This window comes from Triturus cristatus, chromosome 9, assembly GCF_964204655.1.
Source record: "Triturus cristatus chromosome 9, aTriCri1.1, whole genome shotgun sequence".
Taxonomy (NCBI): Eukaryota; Metazoa; Chordata; class Amphibia; order Caudata; family Salamandridae; genus Triturus; species Triturus cristatus.
The window spans coordinates 734,388,535-734,410,956 of record NC_140592.1 but is presented as its reverse complement, the minus strand read 5'-3'; the positions used below and the strand labels follow the sequence as shown (position 1 = coordinate 734,410,956).

Below are 22,422 nucleotides of genomic sequence, written 5' to 3'. Positions count from 1 at the left end.
TTGCGTCGCGCTTCCAGCTCCCAGTGACACGCAGGCTTCTGCAGATAGAATTCCCAGCAAGGTAATTCAGAGGGGAGCTGGTGGTGAAGTCTTTTGTCCCTGAGACTTCAGCAGGAGGCAAGCACAAGTTCAAGCCCTTGGAGAAATATTCTGTAAGATGATGAAAGTTCTTTGGAAAGTCCCTTCTCCTTTCCTTGGCAATGATGACACCACTGCAGGCCAACCCAGCAAACAGCACACTGGCAGAGGGGCAGTCCAAACTCCTGCAGAATCCTTGGTTCTTCTCCTTGGCAAAAGGTTCGTCTTGTTCCCAGAAGTGATCTAAAGTTCTTGGATCTGGGTCCCAATATTTATACCCCAAAATCCTTTGTTCTCTGAAGGCAGAGAGGCCTCTGCCTAGTCCAAACATGTTCTTGAGCACTTTGTTTACAGGACTGTTTCTTTCCTTTCACAGTGCAGGGCAGAAACATCAGACGCCCCACAAGAAGTGGAGCCAGCATTGTGGAGGGAAAGCACAGCTCTGGAGCACTTTGTTGACATGATTCCTTCTCTTCTTTCACAATGCAGGGCAGAGACATCAGCTGCACCCCAGGGGGTGGAGCCAGCATTGTGGAGGGAAGGCCCAGCCCTATTCAGGTCCCAGGTGCAACTCCTCCCTCCCATCTAGATGCAGATCTCCCTATTCACCACTGGGCTGACTCATTCTGCCCCTGGGAATTCCCCAGCCCTGTCACTCAAACTCCAGACAAGGAATACACAACCTAGCAGAGGCAGGCTTTGGATAGTTAGACAAGAAAATACCTACTTGCTAAAAGTGGTATTTTCAAACACAGAATGATAAAACCAACTTTACTAAAATATGTATTTTAGCATTCTGAGTTCAGGCATACTAAATTCGAATTTCTACCATGTTCCCTGAGTCAGTTAGGATTATAAAATGTAATAATCTAACTGCCCATTCTGGCCTATAGAGCATAGGTAGCCTTGCAATAGTGAAAAACGAAAATGGCTGTAATTCACTATTAGGACATGCTACACACACCAGGGCATGTCCTACCTTATACTTACAATGTACCCTGCCCTTGGGCCTACAATAGGGGTGTCTGATATGAAGAAAAGGGAAGGTTTAGGGACTGGCAATTGGGTGCACTTGGTCAGTCAGCATGGCAGTACCAGACTGCACATAGGTTCTGCAATGGCAGACCTGAGACACACTTTACAAGCTGCTTCTGTGGGTGGCACAACCAGTGCAGCAAGCCCACCCCACCAGCAGCATTTGATTTACAAGCCCTGGGCACACAGGGTGCGCTGTACTAGGGTCTGACAAGTAAATCAAATAACCCAATCATGAAGTCACTAATCAATACATCAGTTTACCATAGGGAGAGCATATTCACTTTAGCACTGATCAGCAGTGGTAAAGTGCACAGAGTCATAAAACAGCCAACAACAGGTCAGAAAAAATACAGAAGGAAGCCAAAACGTTTAGGGATGACCCTGCAAAAAGGGCCAAGTCCAACACTTCTCTTTCAGCTTGCGTTGTTTTGCCTCGATTTCATCACTAAAATATTTTGCATGTCTCAAGACTTCATCTTTTTATTTTGCCAGTCCACTGTATGCTGTTTAATCATTTCGCTTACTTCAGGTACCATAAACAAATCGATATACAAAATGACTTAAATCCTTCTCGCTCAATTTCTCATCACCACTGTATTGCTTAAATACTAACAACAACCTTTCATAATAGGCATGAACAGATTCTTTAACTTCTTGGTGAGTTCTATCAATTTTTACCCAATCAGCTTCTTTTGGGGGTACTTTGTTTTTCAGGAAAGTAATTACCTGTTCATACTTTCTCATTACCTCCGGATCAGGGACTTCTGTTTTAGGATTCCTAGGGTATTCTTGAGTGGGCCAAGCTACTGTAATTTTACATTCTGCCCATAGATTTTCCGGTACAATTATGTCAAACAGACCATTCAAATCAATCCACAATACCTTTGATAATTTAACAAACCTTTCTACTTGTCGATACCACTCCACAGGCTTTTCTCGGAGCCTGGGGAAATCATTTGTAAAGGACAAAATGTCCTGTTTAGTCCAAGGAACATGTACATAACCTCCTCCTGGTATCTCCCTCATATGGCGGTCCGTGATTACCATCTCCTTTTCTCTTACCGGAAATGTCGAAAAGGTCTTATCTGTTGTGTCCTCTCTCTTCTGAAACCACCTACTTTTCCATCTGTCTACATCACCCCATTTTCTTAACAAGGCAATCAATTCTTTAATCTGAGTCAATCTTCCTGCAGTATTCAGATTCTCAAAATCTTTTTCAGAGAAATCTACTCTATATGGTTTCTGCAATGATCTTATTTTCTCAAAGTCTATGCCCATTTCACTTGCTGTCTCTTCCAGTTTTTCATGCAAACTCCTCGCTCTCCAGGTTATACTCTTGCAAAGAAACATTAGCTCTTCATCCTGATATGCCTTTAATTTTTCAGTTGGAATAGTCCCTACTATTAATTCCTCCAATGTTACCTTCAATTTTGCCACATCTAAAGGTTGAGGTTCTGTATCTTTTCGCTGTAAACTTCTTAACCAATCGCTCAATTCATCAGCAGTGGGACCTACAGGGATTGTTTAATTTCTAACTCGCTCCGTATTTCTTTCCGGGGTCTCTGGTGCTGATTCGGTTATCATCAATGTCTTACTTACTGGACTTTGGTTCATCGTCACATTTTTAGGTATACTTAAACCCGATGTTCCCAGCAATTTTCCCCATGCATTTTCTCCGGATTATCTTCTTTCTGTCTCAATTTGTTTATTACTATGGTAGGGGACTGTTAAACAATGCTCACTATCCTTCTGTTTATCAAAGACAGGTATCACTGGCCCTATGGCTACAGGTACAGCTTCCATGTTTTTAGTTAACTCTCTAATCTTTTCAGTTAGTTCCAGAGTAGTTCTAGCTAGTTCAGCTGAATTCTCATTTTCAATCCTGACAAGCTGTGCTATTTCAGAGTCTCTAAATGGATTAATTTTCCCTAAATCAGGTGGCGTTTGCTCAAAACTTTTATTTCGCAGGGTTTCTTTTACTGGCGCACTCAGCATCAGCAATGTAGAATTTGGTTGATACGGGGGAGGATTTTTATAAAACATGTCCTCTAGCACATCATCCTCCGACTCATTAACACCATACTTATTACCTTTTGTCCCTGTATTGTTTCTCTTTTCTGCACACTTTCTCCCACTTGTCTCTTCAGTATTTCTCAATGGAAACATCCTATCAGACATGTTTGCACTCCGCCATCTCCTCATTCTGTCATCATGACTTTCTTGCCCCTGCGGTCTACCAAACATGTAATTATACCTTCTGCCACTCCGATGTCGTTCCCTTTAATACATCTCTTCTTCCCACTCTGTCAAAGCTTCGAATTGAGTAGGTCTAGGTCTTGGTTCTAACCTCATAATTCTTTCTCTTAAGTTCCTTAATACAGCTAAACTAAATGAACCACTTTCTGTAAATGCTAAGACTCCGTCTTTTGTATACTTTGCCCAATTATCTAACCAGATACATGTATGGTACCCATATTTCGCTACCATAAAGGATGCAGGCGATTTCGGTGGAGGAAGTATCTGTCCTTCCCTAGTCACAATTGGATATCCCTTTTAAATAGGCTTTTAATTTTCCAGAACCATGACTTTTTCTCCTCCTCTGGTGGAATGTAATACATAATTTTTTACTTATTCTTAGTCCTAAATCACTCGACTTCTCAAATCACTTCTCAATGACTATTCCGTTGGCTGTCCAATCCCAGAGCGACTCACACCAACGCACCAATCCTGTGCGTCTACATCACACTGTAATTCTCCAATCCCAAAGTGACTCACACTAACGCACCAATCCTGTGAGTCTACGTCACTCCACAGCTGGCCAATCCCCGCGCGGTCTTTCTAACGTCAGCGTTTCTCACTACTCCTGCTGACCCCTCCTTTACAAAATTTGTCGGCAAACTTTTCTTACGTTTTTTTCAATACAAATCTGTTAGTAACGACATAAAAACACCAACATTGTCTGTTTCGCTAAGCAAAAGGGATAGTTTTGTTCATTTACACAAGAATTCTGTATTTCCAGTAGGCAGCGCTTACCTCTACCCTACCACAGAATTATGCTGTTTCGCCGATAAAGTAGCACTTCCCTCTACCTTACCCTTCTAACAAGCAAAAAGGCTAACTGTTTCTCTGGGGATAAAACACATGTGGAGACTACAATGCTCCTGAGAATTAAAGCCAGAGTTTCACGAGAGAACCTGTTGCTATTGCACTCAAGCACGTTCACACAGAAATGTCCCTAACGATAACACATGAACGATGTTACCAATTCGAAACCAGACAATGCGTTGTGTGACTTCACTTGCCACACATTTCCCCGTATACCTACAGGGCAACCAGACAATACACCGTGCGACTTCACTTGCCACACGTTTTCCCCATGTACCTACAGGGCATCCAACTTCCTACATCCCGGAAGTCTTCAAAACAACATAGAACGCAACACAACTCAACATAGAATGTTAGTACATAAATCAAAAATCAATAATCACCAAACAAATGCAATAAAACCATTACTAATCACCAAACTAGCCAAAAATAACCATCAATCTGCTACCAGAAAAACTGCTCCAGCGTGAACAGGGTGAATTTACAAATCCTCCCTGCGTCACAGACCCGTTATCACACTTACTCATTCACACACACATTCATTGGTGGAGCCCATAACACCAGCACTCATGCGTCTCAATCGAATCTGCACACAGGAGGAAAAAGAAGCGCTGGACATGTGGGGGTACCTTGTTACCTATCGGGAGAAAAATTCTTTACATTATATACATCAGTACCTATAGAATCCTACCTTTAACATCAAGGCACTCCACCACTTGGTCGATGAACCAATTAGTTGGACTGGTAGATGGTGATTTAGAACCAGCTAAAACACATTAAAGCTTTGGAACTTTTCGATTAATCGATACCTTATTGAAAGAATCATAGACTCATTTAGTTAATTAATGCTTGGTTTATCTAATTAATTCACGTTCATTCGCAGAATGAGAATTTTAATTAAATCAGAAATTTTCAGTGAATATCTTGACATGAGTTTACATAAAATTATATTTACCTAAAATTTCGACATCGGCTACCATTTCCAGAAACCCGTCAACCCTGCATAATCAAATCCCTTCTGGTAAATCGTTCGGTCAAACGCAGGTGAAAACCCAAATGAGTCCGGGAAAAGTTTGTTCGCTTCAGCACGATACAGTCCCACCGGTAGTCAAGGGACCAGGCAATCGCACTATCGAATTGAACTCCACACCAACAGTCACCAATGGAAGATACGGTACCGACTTTTTCTCTTCTAACTACCCCTTCTTTTTATACCTTTCCCCCTACTTCTAGATCAAATATGCAACATTTTAAAAACAGAAGTGTCCTGATTGGCTGAATCCCCCTGAATTTGCAAGAAGTGGTGACTTTCCCAAGAGGGTTTTCTTCCCATGGGACAGAGTATGACATTTCCCAAATTTGTAAGTTTTTCCTCGGGTTCTCCAGCGAAAGTTCCAAAGTAACAACATGTAGACCTCCGGGTGCAGGTCGCTATTGTATTTTCAGTCATTTACACTGGCTGGGTCTTGGCAATCCTCCACGTTCCTATCCTTGACAAGGAACACGTAGTCTCGCCTGGAGATCTTCAGAGCCATCTGAGTCTGCGCAGTCGACATCGTGCTCAAATGACGGTGGCCACTTCGGAACTCCATTTTGAATACTGCGGCCTAGTAGGCCCGAATGCCAACTTAATCAAAAACAAACATAAAAGTAATTAATACACGGAAATGAAGATTTTAATGTTTAAACCCACACTAATCCCAATATATATTAGTATTGGCCTAGCTTATAGCAACATTTAAAGCAATAGTACTCACCATTCCGCCATACCAGGAGCACAAACCATCACAGAAGCAACATAGATCATGCAATTCTCTATTTCAACACATCATATAATTAGTTTGCGTACCACAGTTAATTATTTAATTTTTAGCCACGCAATTAGCATTTTTAGTCCCACGTGTATCTTGTGTTTATTAAGGTGCATGGGTTGATTAATATTAACACTCCAAACAGTTAATACAGATTAGTTTTTAGAATGATTACGTAATTAGTATTTTCATGCAAAATAGAGAAGGTATACAAAATTTTGTTTTACCTGCTCCACCACTCCCTTCCTGACTTTCCTTTCAAGGCGAACTTTGACCAGATCTCCGATCTTAAATGAGTGATCTTTGACACCATGTTTTGTGTTGTACCATTCTTTGTAACACGTTTGTGCCTTCTCGATGTTGCTCTTTATGGTTTCGGGTGACCACTCTACCTGTTTGGATGTGGGCATCCATCCTAGGTCTCTGCTCAAGGGTTGTCTGCTTCTCATGAGCACAAATTGTGACTTGGAGGTGCTAGCACAAGGTGTGATTCTGTAGGCCCAAATGAGTTTAAATAGTTCTTCTTCCCAATTGAAACTGTTGTTCCTGGATAATTGTATACACTCTTTTAAGACTCAGTTGAAACGCTCAACGAGGCCGTTTCCCTCAGGGTGATAGAGCGAGGTGGTGTGCTGAGTGATGCAATTTCTCTCCAGGAACAACCTAAAGGCATCGGAGGTGAATTGTGGCCCATTATCGGTCAGTATGTGCTTGGGTAACCCTTCACACAAGAAGAGTCTGTCTAGAAACGAAATGACAGTAGAGCTATCTACACTGGGGACGATTTTAATCACAAGCCATTTGGAGAAGTGATCCATAACCACCAGGATGTATTTGACCACCCCATCATGGCCTTCAATGGGACTGGTTATGTCCAGGCCAATCCTCTCTCAAGGCATGCTTGGAGGGGGTAACGGAGACAGGGGAACTCTAGAGGCTCTTGTCTGAATCATTGCAACTGAAGCAGTCTCTAATCATGACCTCAATCTGTTTATCGATACCGGGCCACCAATAACTGTTTCTGACTCTTTGCTTGGTTTTTGAGAGAACAAGATGACCAATATGGCATAGTCTTAATATTTTATCTTTGAGCTTGTTGGGGGGGGGGAACGGCCTTGCCTATTCTGTACAGCACTCCGTTTTCAACGCTTAATTCATTCCTTATCTTCCAATTCGTTTTGATTCCTTCATCAAGTTGTCTCTTCTCGGGCCAGGAGACGTTGATGTATTTGCACACCTTGTGTAAAGTGGGGTCTTTAAGCATGTGTTCTTTCCATTCAGCACCTGTGATACCGTCCAGGTCAGTGTTGCCACTTTCTCAACATCCTTTTGCTCCTCTATGACCTCCTCATTCGGTAAGAGAAATCTGCTTAAGAAATCAGCAACCTTATTCCTAACCCCAGGCCAGTATTCAAAAGTGTAATTATAGTCTATAATTATAGTCTATAACAACTTGACTGATATTTTGCGGAGTCTGGGGGAGGCATTTTGTAAACCGGATGCTGAGAGGATTTTGATTAGCAGTTTGTGATCTGTACGTAAGTGGATGTTGTATTCCCAGATATAAACTCTGAAATAGTTAAGAGCCCAAGAACAGGCAAGCATTTGGCACTCGATCACTGAAGCAGCTGCGGTCAGTGATCGAGAAGCAAAGGCTACTACCCACTCATGGTTGTCAGAGTCTTTCTGTGCAAGGACAGCACCGAGCCCCTTGTTGCTGGCATCCGTGGTGACATAGGTCTAAGCTTTGGGTTCAAAACCTTTCAGAAAAGGCGCATTTCCTATATCCTTCTTGATGCGTTGTGAATCTTTGAGTAGAATTCTGTTAGACCGAGAAAAGCTCTCACATCATCCTTGTTGGAGGGAGGGGGAGCTTTCAGGATGTCGTCGACCAATTCCTGCTTGGGTTTAATGCCCCCCTGACTGATGGTGTGACCAAGATAAACAACTTTGCTCTGAGAAAATGTACATTTATCTAATTCAACTGTCAAACGATGCATTTTCAGAATCCCAAACACCTGCTTTAAGCATGAATCATGTTCTATTTGGTTGCCGCCCATAACCAGGATATCGTACTGGAAGAACCTCACCCCAACAGTGCCCTCAAAGAGAGATGTCATTATTCTTTGAAAAAGCGCTGCGGCAGAAGCTAATCCAAAAGGTACCCGTGTGAAACGATAGCAACCAAATGGTGTTATGAAAGTTGTATACTTTCTGCTCTCAACATGCAAAGGTACCTGATGGTACGCAGACTTTAAATCTATGATAGAAAATACATTCAGATCTTTCGTAGCATTGAACATTGCGCTTATGCGCGGCAAGGGGTACTGATCAACAATAATGTTTTTATTTAGGTCTCTGAGATCTATGCAGAGTCTAATTTTCTCATTGGGGCGTTTAACTACTACCAGGTAGATGTCTGACCTCGTGTACGCACGGGGAGGCATTGTCTTTTAGTTACATTTTGTGCTGGAAGCTGTTGAGTAGGCCTACTCTTCCTGAAAACAATTCGGGGTAGTCTCGGATTAGAGTGCTATTGCATGCATTGACGTCCTCAATAGACATAACAGGGTCATCACTGTTTGGATTGAGAATGATCCCTAGGTCAGCCTGATCATTCCATCCCAAGACGGAATGTCCTTTTTTAGCCACAGAGTTTGCAGAGCGCCTTCCTGTTTTTAAATTCAAACTCCAGTTCACGAGTCCCAATGAATTCAATGTTATCCCCAGTGTAGCTCTTAGCAATGACATTGGATTTTTCAAGGGAAGTACCAATTTTACTTACAAAATGCTGCTTCCAGACATTTTCGTTGACAATTGTGAACGGGGAGCCAGAGTCAGCAACTATGTTCATAGGTACCCCACCCATTTTGATTTCACAAATGGGTTTCTTGACCCTAGTGGGAGCAAGTTTCAGAATGTCATATTCAATTGAGAACACGTAGTTAATCTTGTCTGACCCCGAATCATCAGACTCCTCAGACCTGGAGTCGTACTGGCCCTGGATATGTCTAACTGGCTTCCTATGTCTGAAGGATTTCCTGTTGAATACTTTTGCAAAATGCCCCATCAGACCACAAGACGTGCACTTTTGAAATTTGGCCAGGCACTTTTTGAAGTCAGCTAAGTGAGACGAAGACCCACAGCGATAACAACTTTGTACAGTGACTTCATTGTAATTTTTGTGTACACCTTCTTGTCATTGAGTTTTTTCTTGTTAAACTCTCTTTTCTTGTCACCCTCACTTGGATTTTGGTGAGTACTTTCCTTGGACTTGAATTTGCTTGCATTGGATGTGTTGACTGCTTTTACAACATTGGGCTCATATAGAACAGCTTTGGCACACCTGCCCGTAAGTTCAGCTTTTTTAACCAAGGCAACCACCTCTTTCAATGGTGACTCACGCTTTACCCATAGCTTGTCCTGGATGTTAGGGTTACTGGCGTGCATTATAATTTGGTCATGTATTAACTCTTCTTGTAATTGCCCAAATCTGCATGTTAGGGCTAAAGTACTTAATTTGGAAACATATTCATCAATGCTCTCATTTTTACCCTGTTTTCTCAGTGAAAATTTGGAGCGGTCAACTGCAACGCATGTGATCGGTGAAAAATGAGCATCTAAGTAATCCAAGGTGTGCTGAAAAACATTATCACCCTCCCTCACTTTCTTCTCGATCTGGTTGTATGTTTTTAAACCACCTTGACCGAGGCAGTACAATATTTTTTTTTCTTTTCAGAAGTAAAATCCTCATCTTCTAGTTTCAATGTAATTGCAGAAATATTCCTTCCACTCCTTCCATGGCATGCATTGTTCTCCCTTGAGTGGAAGGAAAGGTTGTGGCTGAGAGAGATTCAAAGAGCTTAGGGCACACATATTGCACTGGTATGCTCTGAATACACAGTGGAAGGTGTGCTTAGAACTGACAAAGGTGTGCGTGTCACTGTCGGAGGAAACGCACTGTTGACTAGTGATGGTTGCGCATCACTGGTGAATCAGACTCACAGATTGTGGAGTGGAAGTCACTCACTCAGATGTCAGACTTGACTATGAGCAGGATGCGCTTTCAAATGTGTGCATCAAATGCGCTTTCAAATGTGTGCATTATTGATGAGAGAAACATGCGTGAGAGGATTTTGGCAGCTTGACAATGAGATGACACAGCAATTACAGTGTGCGTATCACTGGAACAGGGAACGCACTGATAGGTTGAGGGCAAAGGTGACTGTGACGAAGATGCCACAAGATGGCCATTATGTATGCTGTGCAGCCCAAATTAAAATGGTGCCGGACGTGTGCGTTTCAGTGACGTCATAGACTGGCTAGTCTCTGTGAGGGAAGCGTCAGGGCTGGAGGAAGGCGGGAAGTATTCCCTGATAGGAAAATCAGCTGTATGCAGGATCAGCGGGAGGCCAACAGCAGGATCACAGGAGGCAGACGCATGCAACGGCGAGTGGCGTGAGGCGAGCAGCAAACCGCGCCAGAGAAAGCTCACAAAGGGTGGAGCGTAGGAAGGCAATGAGGGGTGCGTCAGATGACGCAGCTAAAGATTCCCTTGGGTTCGCCAAAACCCCTCAACAAGCTCGCAGACAGTGCCGGTCTCACCTTGTGTAAGAAGAAACTCCTCTCCAATAACATGAAGGGAGCAACTCTGGGCAGAAAGGGTGCAGCAGGACTCCCAGAGACAGCAGGCCCATCAGATGCAGCACCTCGCAAAGTTGGTCAGAACGTCCGATCGCGTTAGCAGATTAGTGAATCTTCCTGACTTGCGACAGGTCCCGCAGCGACATCAGGCATACCGCAGTGGGGGCTGTTGGTGAAGTCCGCTTGTCGCCACTTGTAGAAACGAAGCGGAGGCAAATGTATGGGTTCAGAAGCTTTATTCTACAACAGCCCTTACACAACTGTGCGGTTCAGAGGTAGCAAGTCCCCACTGACCGTTGGAACCGTTAGGGGTGTCAGGAGAATAAGGGAATGGAATGTGGAATGTTAGGGGACCAATGAGGGGGCAGGGATAACACTAGGGGCTCTTGCGCAGGAGAGCAATAAAACCTTGCTGTCACGCGCCAGGGGCAGGGTATGCCCAGACGTGGGTCCCTTGCTCACTTTGCCACTGGATTCAAGCTAGCCTGGCTGATGGCAGCTGATTAGCCAGAAACCGGTCCCAGGATGCTTGTTTCAGGTCCAGGGAAGACATGGACTGTTCCCATGAGGCATAGGGTCAGACTGATTTGCATATGGCCATGTCTGAACTGGGGTGGTGGAGTGAACTAAAGAATGATGATGGATTAAACCCAGATCAGCTGACTGGGGGTGAGTGCTTGCAATGTTCAACACTCCGTCCATCATCCCCTTTGGTTTTGCTTTGTTCGCCCTAAGTTGGCAGGGTATGCCCAGATGTGGGTCCCTTGCTCACTTTGTCACTGGATTCAAGCTAGCCTGGCTGATGGCGGCTGATTAGCCAGAAACCGGTCCCAGGATGCTTTTTTCCGGTACAGGGAAGACATGGCATGGCAGTTCGGGCTGGACTGTTCCCATGAGGCACAGGGTCAGACTGATTTGCATATGGCCATGTCTGAACTGGGGTGGCGGAGTGAGCTAAAGAATGATGATGGATTAAACCCAGATCAGTTGACTGGGGTGAGTGCTTGAAATGTTCAACACTCCAGCCATCATCCCCTTTGGTTTTGCTTAATTCGCCCTAAGTTGGCAGGGTATGCCCAGACGTGGGTCCCTTGCTCACTTTGCCACTGGATTCAAGCTAGCCTGGCTGATGACGGCTGATTAGCCAGAAACCAGTCACAGGATGCTTGTTTCCTGTCCAGGGAAAACATGGCTTGGAAGTTCGGGCTGGACTGTTCCCATGAGGCACAGGGTCAGATTGATTTGCATATGGCCATGTCTGAACTGGGGTGGCGGAGTGACCTAAAGAATGATGATGGATTAAACCCAGATCAGTTGACTGGGGTGAGTGCTTGCAATGTTCAACACTCCGTTCATCATCCCTGTGGTTTTGCTTTGTTCGCCCTATGTTGGCAGGCTATGCCCAGACGTGGGTCTCTTGCTCACTTTGCACTGGATTCAAGCTAGCCTGGCTGATGACAGCCGATTAGCCAGAAACTGGTCCCAGGATGCTTGTTTCCGGTCCAGGGAAGACATGGCTTGGCAGTTCGGGCTGGACTGTTCCCATGAGGCTCAGGGTCAGACTGATTTGCATATGGCCATGTCTGAACTGGGGTGGTGGAGTGAGCAAAAGAATGATGATGGATTAAACCCAGATCAGTTGATTGGGGGTGAGTGTTTGCAATGTTCAACACTCCGTCCATCATCCCCTTTGGTTTTGCTTTTGACCATCGGATGCAGCACCTCGCAAAGTTGGTCAGAACGTCCGGTCGCGTTAGCAGGTTAGTGAATCTTCCGGACTTGCGACAGGTCCCGCAGCGACATCAGGCATACCGCAGTGGGGCCTGTTGCTGAAGTCCGCTCATCGCCACTTGTAGAAACGAAGCGGAGGCGAATGTATGGGTTCAGAAGCTTTATTCTACAACAGCCCCTACACAACTGTGCGGTTCGAGGTAACAGGTCCCCACTGACCGTTGGAACCGTTAGGGGTGTCAGGGGAATATGGGAGTGGAATGTGGAATGTTTGGGGACCAATGAGGTGGCAGGGATAACACTAGGGGCTCTTGCGCAGGAGAGCAATAGAACCTTGCTGTCACGCGCCAGCGTTGACAGTAAGTACAACATAAGTGTTCTTTTTTCGCAGTTTTTATTCAAGGCGAACGTGACTTTTTTTTCAGTTTTCATACAATTCGAGCTTGACCTGAAAGCATTATGGCTGTTTTTATTTGATATGCACATTGAAGGAAGCCGTTGCACACCTTTTTTTTCCATTTCATCTTAATTCTCAATGTAATCCTTAACTCTTGTTTTTTTCTTTGTTGTGCGTGCAGTCTGGGGCCGCGCTTCACCTCATTGCGCGGATTATGTATAACAATCAACAACGTGCAGCCTATGTAGGCTGCAAACCCATTCGCACTGCTTCAAAATACTGTGTTCCAAACTTTCCAAATTTTTTAAATAATTATTCATTTATTATTGTTTTTCAAATTAACTTTTCACAGTGGGGTAAAGGTTAATCAGGTAGTTAGAAGGATTGATTTTGTAGGTTATTATTCGCTATGTTGCAAATATTTTTACGTGTGATAATATGGATAATGAAGATGGTTTTCATTTTTTTGTAAACAGCTTCCCCTGACGAAGGGCAAATAAAGATGCCCGAAATGCATTGGGAATAAAAAGATTTTGGCTGCAATCCATGAATTGAATGTCCTGTCGCAATGTAGTAAGAGGCCTGGATGGGCACAACTATTTTGTGTGAAGCTTATGGATATTTGCATAACTTCATCGTTACAACATCAAGTCAAGTTTGAAAAACAATAATAAATGAATAATTATTTGAAAAATTTGGAAAGTTTGGAACACAGTATTTTTGAAGCAGTGCGAATGGGTTTGCAGCCTACATAGGCTGCACGTTGTTGATTGTTATACATAATCCGCGCAATGAGGTGAAGCGCGGCCCCAGACTGCACGCACAACAAAGAAAAAAACAAGAGCTAAGGATTACATTGAGAATTAAGATGAAATGGAAAAAAAAGGTGTGCAACGGCTTCCTTCAATGTGCATTCAGAATGATTTTCTCGCCTCAGTAGCCGTGTTGCACCCGCCAGTGAACTGGAAACGAAAGATGAATGAATACAGTTATTTGAACACCTTGACGACTGAAGTTGTTAGAATTCAGGGATAACGATTATGAGACTCGTGCACTCTGTTGAGCAGATGAGACGGCATTATCGGACAAGCATATCACAACCATATGGATGTCTGCAAGTTGATGTTCAGCAATAACTGACCTGTATCATTACTCAGGACACTAAACTGTCGAGCGTTTTCGTTATAATCACGTTGATTGCATTTTTTACACGATGTTTATGTTTGAGTTGAAAATATAGTATTGTTGCAGGCAAGCAAAGATTTATGGGACATGTAGTATAGAATAACTAACATAAGGCGGAAACACGTGGCCAATAAGGGGTGGTGCCCTTTAATTGTTTCTGACTAAAGGCAAGAGAATCGGAGTCACAGGTGTGAGTGGCGCGTAAGTAAGAGTTCAAATAGCGCGCGCAATAAGAGCTTGACAGTTTGACCAGTTAAGCGGTAAACAGCAGACGAACAACGTTTACACTCGCAGGTAAACTGGAGGCTTTGGGATGTACAATCATGTAACAGTTTGGCATGGGTACACAGGTAGTCAGCATTAGTTTAGTTTGGCATGGGTACACAGGTAGTCAGCATTAGTTTAATGTTTGGGGTGAGGGATGTAAGTATTTGATGTATAAGTCACGTTAAAATGATTGGGTGATGTTAAGTGGGTATTCAGCAATGCGGAAATGTTTAGGTAGGTTTTACATCGAGGAGGAGAGGGGGACGTCACCGTGCTGAATTAACTTTTCACAGTGGGGTAAAGGTTAATCAGGTAGTTAGAAGGATTGATTTTGTAGGTTATTATTCGCTATGTTGCAAATATTTTTACGTGTGATAATATGGATAATGAAGATGGGTTTCATTTTTTTGTAAACAGCTTCCCCTGACGAAGGGCAAATAAAGATGCCCGAAATGCATTGGGAATAAAAAGATTTTTGCTGCAATCCATGAACTGAATGTCCTGTCGCAATGTAGTAAGAGGCCTGGATGGGCACAACTGTTTTGTGTGAAGCTTATGGATATTTGGATAACTTCATCGTTACAACATCAAGTCAAGTTTGAAAAACAATAATAAATGACTAATTATTTGAAAAATTTGGAAAGTTTGGAAAACAGTATTTTTGAAGCAGTGCGAATGGGTTTGCAGCCTACATAGGCTGCACGTTGTTGATTGTTTTTATTTGATAGCCAGATTTTGCCACGCGTTTGAAACATTTTTTTTTTGCACCGAAATTTATGTGATGTGCACGGCTTCATGGGACGTTGAATGGCGACCTGGATTTGTTCGGAGTTCCAAATTTCCAAAAGCAGTAGCTCTAATGCCATATTCACCAATTTGCCTCAACCCAGGTCATGACCCTGATTGCCACATGACACTCACAAGAGCTCAATTTTGTAAATATTCTGTACTTGTATTATCCTTATCGTGCCACCTTTCGTTTTTTATAATCACAAATATATCTGTAACTTGTTAATGTGTAAATTCTACCACAAGTACCTATAAGTAGTTTTACCTTCCATTCTACTCTCATTCCTTATGTAATTTACTTAGTTCTATTGTAATATACTTCGTTCTATTGTAAAGCGGTCTGACACCTCTGGGTAAAGGTTGTGCTATATAAAAATGCACAAATAAATGAACATACCTTTTATTTTACTGCCACAGTACAGGTGACACGAAGGTCCTCTGCAAACCTGGAGAGCTCTGCCAAGTACCACGTATCAGGGGTTAGACTAACGCATTTTAATGCAGATGACCGCATCACGCCATTAAAATGCATTAGTCACGCATAATTAGAACTCCGGCTTTATGAAGTCATGAGGCACTGCATTTATTTGAACAAAACAAAGCCAGAACGCTCTGCCGACAGGGCCTGGGGCTCATTTGTTTTACTATGGTCACAATTAACTAGGTGACATAGTAAATACAAATAAAGTAACCCCAGTGCGGTCGCCAGCGCAAATGTCATGTCCCTAAAAAAAAAAAAAGCATTGGTATAGCCAAGCGGTCTCACCATTTGGGACCTTAGAAGTGTTTCTTTTCTGGAACGCTGTATGTAGCGTGAGGACGCGCTGGACGGCTTAATATAAGGCCCAATTGATGAAGGGCGTAGTCCAAGCATCAAATATATAGGAACTTGAGACGTAGAAAAAGGATAATAATTTCCAAAATCTAGATTGCAACTAGAGGAATTCCTAGATCAACGATAGCAGATTTCTACAAGTAAGGTGTCTTGCTCAGGAGGGCGGCAGACTCCCTAGCTTTTGTGAAAACCGGATGCAAGAAAGGCACCTACGTAAAGTTATAAGACCAAACATTGGCATCACACAGGTGTTGTGGGAGTCAGATTCCATGTCTTGATAAAGATCGTTTAATGGGACTTTTCACCATCGAAACGCGTCGATTCCTGGGTACATAATCTGTGTAGTGGCTGGAACTGCAGATATTGAATTTGGCACAATATATTGGGTTCCAGGTCCAATGTGTCTATAACACGGATGTGTGTTGCTTATGACAAATTGTACTGTCTTTTTCAATGTACTCTCCACGTTGAGTTGTCTTTTCTTATGTATGTCTTTCCTTTATTTGTATGAAATGTTATCCTGATGAATTGCTTTATAGACATATTGGTTGTTTTTTCAGCCACATGTAGTATTGTATCCATTACAAGTGATGTATGACTTTGAAATGTATGTAACTTTTATGCAACTTTGTTTTAACTGACTTTTTATGATTAATTGTTTTTAACTATATGCAAATAAGAGTGATATATTTTTTATTCCTTTGTGTTTGAGCCTTGGGTTTACAACTAGACTCTTCTGTACAATTGTGGTGAGAAGTAGTGGTTGGATTTTTGTAGGAAGTGTTGTATTGTAATTATAAACCAAAGAAAACTTTCTTTTCATTTGGCCTTATAAGTGTTAAGCCATGCAGCACATCATCCTGGGTGCTGTGCCACAAGGAATTAAGAGCTATACAATTACTACATGCATGGAGTGGAGTGCTATTGAGTGGAGTGCCATTGTGTGGAGTGGCATTGTGTGGCGCAGAGTGGCACTGTCTGGAGTGGAGTTGAGTGGCACTGAGTGGAGGGATATTGTGTTGAGTGGCATTATGTGGCATGGAGTGGCCTTATGCAGAGTGGAGTGGCATTGTGTGCTATTGAGTGAAGTGCTATTGAGGTGAGTGGCATTCTGTGACGTGGAGTGGCACTGTCTGGAGTGGAGTTGAGTGGCACTGAGTGGAGGGATATTGTGTGGAGTGGCATGGAGTGGCCTTGTGCAGAGTGGAGTGGCATTGTGTGCTATTGAGTGGAGTGGCATTCTGTGGCGTGGAGTGGCACTGTCTGGAGTGGAGTTGAGTGGCGCTGAGTGGAGGGATATTGTGTGGAGTGGCATGGAGTGGCCTTGTGCAGAGTGGTGGCATTGTGTGGCATGAAGTGACATTGTGTGGAGAGGAGTTGAATGCCCTTGTGTAGAGTGTGCAGCATTGTATGGCATGTAGTGGCATTGTGTGGCATTGTATGGAGTGGAGTAGTGGCATGAAGTGTAGTGGTACTGTGGAGTGGAGTTTAGTGGCGTGGAGTGGCTTTGAGTGGAGTTTAGTGGCCTTGTGTAGAGTGGAGTGGCGTAGTGTGGCATGGAGTAGCATTGTGTGGAGTGGAGTAGACATGAATGGCATTGCGTGTATTGGCATTCAGTGGATTGGTGTGGAGTTGCATTGTATGGAGTTGCATTACGTGCCATGGAAGGGAGAGTCATTGTGTGAAGTGGAGTAGAATGGAGTGGCACTGTGTGGCATAGAGTGACATTGTTTGAAGTGGAATGGCATTGTATGTAGTGGCATTGTGTGGCATCTAGTAGAGTGGCATTGTGTAGTATGGAATAGAGTGGGCTGGCATTGAGTGGAGCAGACTGGCTTAATGTGGCATTAATTGCAGTGACATCTTGTGGTGTGCAGTAGAGTGGCATTGTGTGAAGTAGAGTGGAGCAGCATTGTGTGATGTGGAATGGAATTGCAGGGAGTGGAGTGGCATCATGTAGCTTGGAGTGGCCTGGTGTGGCACTGTGTGGCTTAGAGTGGCTTTGAGTGAAGTTTAGTGGCCTTGTTTTGAGTGGAGTGGCGTTGTGTGGCATGGAGTGGCATTGTGTGGACTCGTGTCGACTTGAATGGCATTGCGTGTATTGGCATTCGGTGAAATGGTGTGGAGTTGCATTGTACGGAGTTGCATTACGTGGCTTGGAAGAGCGTGGCATTGTGTGAAGTGGAGTAGAATGGAGTGGCACTGTGTGGCATGAAGTGGCATTGTTTGAAGTGGAATGGCAGATGGGCTTAATGTGGCATTAACTGCAGTGACATCTTGTGGTGTGCAGTAGAGTGGCATTGTGTGAAGTAGAGTGGAGCAGCATTGTGTGATGTGGAATGGCATTGCAGGAAGTGGAGTTGCATCATGTAGCTTGGAGTGGCGTGGTGTGGCATTGTGTGGCTTGGAGTGGCATCGAGTGGAGTGTTATTGTGTGGCTTGGAGTGTTATTGTTTTTATTCTTTTTTTTTTTTAGTCCACATTTATAGATAAGTGAAAAGTCTTTAAGCAAGCCAATGGTTTATTCTTGGGTCCCCGGACAAAGGTAATGGTACTGTCTGATTGTTTGGGTACCCAGGGTTCCAACGAAACCAGCTGCCTAAATCCTAGGGAAGGTATATATAGAGGATGATATCTCTTTCGTAAATCTCACTTATAACATAGTCATCGAACCTTATAGGTTTTGTGAATTTACAGAATATTATATTATCAAGTTGTTAACCCAGTTGTCCCAGATCCCCCACATTCTGATTCTTTTTCTTGAAGAACTAGTCCTTCATCAAGACTTTCGCAAAAGAGCCCATCTTTGTAGTGACTACCCTGCCCCCATTAGACTTATCCAGAGCGGGATTCAGGAGAATATTAAAGTCACCCCCTATAATAATAGGAAAGTTAGATTGAATCAGATGACTATAAATAGTTTTTAGAGGGCCCTCATCATCTATATTCAGACCATAGTAGCCTACAAGGGTACACCATTCTTTTTGGATTTGATATCGCCAATGATCCATCGCCCCTTGGAGTCTGCCATAACATCTTCTAGTGTTGCTTTAGCCGAGTGCTTGATAATCAAAGCCACTCCTTTAGTATAACAGGGTTGTGGGGTATGAATAGAGAATTCAATCCGTCTCTGCTTAGCACAAATCAACTCCCATTCGTCAAAGTTTAAATGGATTTCTTGGAGGATAACTATATCATACTTCGATTGGCTCAGATATTGGAAGATTCTCCTCTGTCTACTCAAAAGTTTCTAACTAACTCACCATTGCAGAAATTAGAAATGTCATAGACAGCCAGCAAGTTAGTTGCTCAGAGACCACTCCATTTTTATTTGCAATATCCTGTGTACTGAGCCAATGAGGACTTTTTCTTCTTTTTTCCATAATATGCTCCCCACCCAGTGAAACTCAAAAATAACTTTCTCTAAATGTGCCCCCCCCCCCCCCCCAAGGGAACCCTCCCTAAAAATAGCCTGGGCCTGATAATAAACCACCCAGTAGAGCTCACCCCCCGGAAATACTTGCTCGGAGAACCAAATCGTCAAATTATCCCTGAACCTTGATTATATCTATGAAGAGCCCCACCTCCTTAGGTTCTCTAAAGTTAAACATTTTATTCTTCCACATTACTTTCAGAAGAGCGGGGAACCTCAATTGGACTGTTGCACCTAAAGATCTTCATGTTGGGATGAACTTCCCCAGTTCCCATTGTCTATCCTGTGTTATTCTAGAGAGGTCCGATCTAATCTGGAACGACCAATCTCCCTTGTTGAAGGAGCTGGCTGTAAGTGCATCGGATAGGACGCGTTCATTCAAAAGAAAGGTTTTAAAGTTAACTAGGATTCTTCTAGGAGTTTTCCTGATTGGGTTTTTTGAAAAGGGGTCTCTGTGGATTCTCTGAATGTCGGCTTTGAGATCCAAAGAGTCAATGGTCGGAATATACTCTTTTAAGAGGCCTTATGTAACATAACTGGCCCTTATGTAAGCGCTCCAATACCTTCGGGTCGAGCTTGTGCTATATAAATCTGCAACAAAAAAAAGCTTTTAATGTTATCACCCTCCAAACCCTCTGGGACATTAAGAACTTTGCACACTACAAACACTTGCATTTTAACCAGGGTAAATTCTAATTCTAATTAATGACTTGTTAGCCATATATTATATGCCTGCACAGAGGCTTGTTTGCAACAATAAGGAACTATAAACATCTTTGGCACCTTATAGCATTTGCACTTTATGTCGAGACCCCAACATTGAGTTGTTTTCTCTTTTGTCTTTGCCAGCATTTCGTAGCCTAAAACCTAGCCTGGAAGTCTAAAAGACTTCTTTTAACTTTTTTAATGTTTGAACTCGTAAATTATCTACTTGTGTTAGAAAATTTTAAATTGCTTAAGAGCCTGGTTTTTAAACAGAACAAACACTGAATATGCACAAAACGACTGCCAAAAGAAATGATTACTGAACTGGTGGTATTTCTCTTTTCTGAATGTTTACTTGTTTTTTACTGTGTATCTTTTATGGTTTTTAAAACCGAATAAATATTGAATTGAATTGAATTTTAATGTTTTCATCTGCTGTTGTTCTCAAGAGACTCAATTTTGTCCAAACCAGATTTTTTACCACCTTTTAATGTTTGGATCTCGGCGCGGTTGGTCTCTACTTCCTTATTTAAGGCCTCAAAAGAGGCTTTCATCAGACAAATCCTCTCTGTGATTGTGGAAAGTTTTACCTCTAGCGCTTCACATGTCTTGGATTTTTGCCTGGTTCTTTTCTGATATCACAAACTTACTCCTAATCTCCTTGGATAGTCCCTCTAACATCTTCATCAGTTCAGATTGATTAGAGCTGTTAGATTTCAGGGGGGGCATTAGGGGTCAATCACAAAGTCTCCTCAGGGAGGTTAGCAGGGTCGCTATCACAGTCCCCCAACACCTGATACCTATTTGAGGTTGGAAGATTCAAGTAAGCTGCCTGCGCAACCAAGGCATTATCACATATAGAGTCCATTGTAGCTTCAGGTGTTTTTCCGAGGGGGGGTCACAACTTGAGAAGAAGACTCCACCATTTCTAATCGGGGTGTACTTATTTGCTGAGTTTTTAGGAGCATCTTAAAGTACGATCTGAGAGACAGGGTTATTCTCAATTGGGATAGTTCCTTCCGCTGCCGTGCCGAGGGAGTTGTAGCGGATAATTGGGGTTTTTCAAGATTAGTAGGAATCTTGCCCGCTGCCTTCCTGCCAGATGTTTTTGACACAGCTCTGCCAGGGCCTGGGGCCGGAGGAGCAGCGATGACGCTTCCTATAGATTTTGAAGAGCCAAAGATTTTATTTCTTAAGGCATACTTACTAGAGGCCTGTTCCCCCCCCCCCCCCCCCCCCCATCACGTCTGCTATGCTGGCAACGCCCGTGGTCTGAGTTGAGAGGCCCGTAGTGTCAATATTAATATGTAGTATGGAGTTGTTTGTAGGTGGGCTATGAGAGACCACCAGACTCTCTTGTTTATCTTTGCCTTCCCCTCTCTTCTGGGGGTTCTGTTGTGGTGAAGGCAGGTCGCTACTAAGCACTCCTTTAGGGCGTCTAGGGCTCATGTGAGGAATAAAGGAAGTAACTGTTGGAGTGGTTTACAAATCTGTTTCAATAGTATCAATAATGACCATACCACTCAACAATCTGTAAAGGAATGGGAATGCCTTGAGGCAGATATCAACCCCTCAGCTCTATGCACTGTCAACTCAGTCAATCGGGCACTCAGCAGCAGCTAACTCTACCCGGACTGCCCCAGAAGGGAATCCTTGCCCCCACCCGTCTCTCGACGGCAATACTTCCGGCGGCTTGGAGCAACCGACCCCCGACGAAGCACAGGGGCACCCACGCACGCCCCAGGCCATGCTGCCAAAAAAAGAAAACTATCATGCAACCTTGAGACCCCCGTGACACCAGGGAGACCCCCCCTTGAAAAAATAGACAAACCCACCAAAATAAAGCACAGAAGGCAGCGGGAAAAAAACAGGCAGGAAGAGAACGCCTCAGCCACTGAACGCACTGAACGCCGACACAGAGGACTCCCTTCAGCCCGGCAGAACCAGGCTCCAGCGACGAGCCTCGTGTCCGCGAGAACCAGTTTTGAAAAAGCAATGGAGGAAATGCCGAAGAAAACCCAGCAGAGGACGAGCAGGTAAGGAGGTGTTTTTTTTTTTTTTACAAATGAGGTCAATTTAGTTGGTTCAGGGACATTTTAGAGAAGGAATATGCTACTTACCAGTATGCATCTGTTCTTGGCATGTAGTGCTGCAGATCTACACACTTGTGCATAGATCGCCATCTTGTGTTGGATGTTTGCAGTTTGTTTTTCCTCTTGGAAAGTCTTTGGAAGTCACGAGGTCGGTGACTCCTCCTTTGGATCGTATTGCGCATGGGCTTCGGCTCCATCCTCAGGTTGTTTTTCGCCAGCAGGGACAGATGGAGCGTAGTAGTAACAGTGAAGATGCCCATGTGTGTGCTATCTAAATAAGATAAACTGGAACAGATAAAGGTAGCCGGGGA

General features: G+C 43.5%; 1 long non-coding RNA gene across 1 annotated transcript in view; it reads left to right on the top strand.

Annotated features, from left to right (window-relative positions):
* Positions 1-14,200: 14,200 nt before the first annotated feature.
* Positions 14,201-22,422, top strand: part of LOC146798668 (uncharacterized) — a 199,496-nt gene continuing 191,274 nt past the window's right edge. The window contains exon 1 of the long non-coding RNA XR_014969199.1: positions 14,201-14,283. This is a non-coding gene — a long non-coding RNA (uncharacterized LOC146798668). The remainder of the gene's footprint in view (positions 14,284-22,422) is intronic.